Below are 2728 nucleotides of genomic sequence, written 5' to 3'. Positions count from 1 at the left end.
TAAAATGCTCATGGCTGCACGGGCATTCATAACGGTGCACGTCCACGGCGAGGAACGAGCAGAACAGAGTGAACGTTTTTCAGTTAATTCCTACTTCCATAGGAATTAATTTGAAACGCTCGCTCAACCAATATAAATGTCAGTGCGGACGAACATATTTTACTTTAGTTTTTAAGTTAGCGATTAAAAAGCCCCCAGCGGTGTCACACGTCAGTTAACCGGTGGTAAAATATTCTCACCGTCACATACCTAGTATATTTATATATAGATATAATAGGCCTACCTGATTTTGAACACAAGAGGGCAGTATAGCACTATGTTTGACTTTATTTATGTATTGTTTAGACTAAACAACCATTCTGGCAGTTTTTAAACTTAAAATTCATTCTTAAATTGAAAAAAAAAGAATAAAATGTTTAGTTGTGATGTTTGTATACTTTTATATAGAAATAAAATGGTATATAATTACATTTTTAGAAAATTTGAGGCTTTTAGTTTTTCCTTTTTGGACATTACTTTAATCCCTCGCCATAGCAAAACCGTTTGAGATATTTATTATCCGTTCACAATTTAGCATATTTAATGTATTTCCATCATGTTGAAAAAGTTTGGTGGGAATAAAATAAATAGTTTAAGAGGAGTGGCTAAAAATTCATAGGCTGATTTTGCAAAAAAATCCACATTCAGACCAAAATATCTGACTTCCTTTTGCTCTGAGCTAATGAATGTAAATTAGAAAGTTGTCCGGCTTGATGAGAACAATATAAAAACATTTTTTTTTTACTGTATTTAAAACTAACCCCCCCACTTTTGTCAAAAGCATGTTGAAAGTGACACACTTCCTGCTGCCAGTTGGTGGCGCTATAACTTTGACTCACAATAGTCACATCCATCTGATCGGCGTCTTACCACGAACACACTGCTGAAGTTTCATCAAGATCAGTTGATGTATGCAGAAGTTATAACACTTCGTGTCTCTCTTTTCTCGCCATAAATTCGTTTCCTCACCACGGCCAAACCGTTCAAGATATCAAAAATCCGTCCGCAATTTAGCATCCTCAATGTCTTTACTTCATGCTGACTGAGTTTGGAGGTGATTGAATGAATTCTCTAGGAGGAGTACATCACATTCCACAGCAAGCGTTTTCCAAACAACCCATAATAGCTGACTTCCTGTTGGGCTGGCGTGAAACTTGTCAGAGGGAAAGTTGTTCGGCCCGACGAAATCTATATGTGTACCGAGTTTCATATTATTTCATGCAAGCGTGTTTGATATATGGACCAAGTTTTCAGACCCTGTTCAAGAGGGCGCTGTTGAGCCCCCCTGCCACGCCCGTTTCTGAAACTTTTCACATGTCTACTGGCTAATAAGTGTTATGTGTCTGTCGAGTTTCATCCAATTTCAATCATGTTAAGAGTCTCAAACGCATCCGAAAAGAATATTAAAACTTGATGCGTTGCCACGGCAACAGTATCTAAGATATCAATAATCCTTTCACAGGTCTACATCTGCCCTGTGTTTACATTATACACATAAAGTTTGAAGCAAATCGGGTAAAATTAAGAGGGTGACTTCAAAGCATTTTGAAAGTGACACACTTCCTGCTGCCAGTTGGTGGCGCTATAACTTTGACTCACAATAGTCACATCCATGTGATCGGCCTCTTACAACGAACACACTGCTGAAGTTTCATCAAGATCAGTTAATGTATGCAGAAGTTATAACACACTTCCTGTGTCCCATTATTCGCCATAAATTCGTTTCCTCGCCACGGCCAAACCGTTCGAGATATCAAAAATCCGTTCGCAAGAATTCATCCTCAATGTCTTGACTTTATTCTCACCGAGTTTGGTGGCGATCGGATGAAATCCCTAGGAGGAGTATTTCACATTCCATTGTATGCGTTTTCCAAACAACGTATAATAACCGACTTCCTGTTGGGCTTTTGTAAAACTTAGAGCACGAAAGTTGTTCGGCCCGATGAGATCTATATGTGTACTGAGTTTCATATTATTACATGCAAGCGTGTTTGATTTATGGACCAAGTTTTCGGACCCCATTCCAGGGGGCGCTGTCGAGCCCCCCTGCCACGCCCCAGTACCAGCTTCAGCCCGGCCCTGATGGCCGCAGGTTCTGACGTGTGTGCAAAATTTCAAGAGTTTTTGAGCATGTTAAGGGCCCCAAAAGTGGCAAAAAGGCAAAAAAAAAAATAATGAAGAAAAAAAAGAAAAAAAAAAAAATAATCCTTACGGAAACAATAGGGCCTTCGCCCTTTCAGGGCTTGGGCCCTAAATATAGCTGCGAGCAGCGATTACGGGCCCAAGCCGGTGGCACCGCAACCCCGGTGCCTTTAGTTACCTAAAGGCACCGGGGTGGCGGTGCCCCCAGCTTAGGCCCTTCATCGCTGCTCGCAGCTATATTTATATATATATATATATATATATATATATATATATATATATATATATATATATATATATATATATATATATATCTTTAATGTATTTTTTTCATGTTGAAAAAGTTTGGTGTGAATAAAATAAACCACTTAGGAGGAGTAGCTAAAAACTCAGAGTCTGACATATCCAAAAAATCCACATTCAAACCAAAATATCTGACTTCCTGTTGCTCAGAGCTAATGACTGTAAATTAGAAAGTTGTCCGGCTCGATGAGTCCAATATGCGTACTGATTTTTGTAACTGTGGGTAGAAGTAACCCCCCCACTT

This window comes from Scardinius erythrophthalmus (genome assembly GCF_964197995.2).
Source record: "Scardinius erythrophthalmus genome assembly, chromosome: 12".
Classification (NCBI taxonomy): Eukaryota; Metazoa; Chordata; class Actinopteri; order Cypriniformes; family Leuciscidae; genus Scardinius; species Scardinius erythrophthalmus.
The sequence above is the reverse complement of the archived record's forward strand: the minus strand, read 5'-3'. Positions refer to the sequence as shown.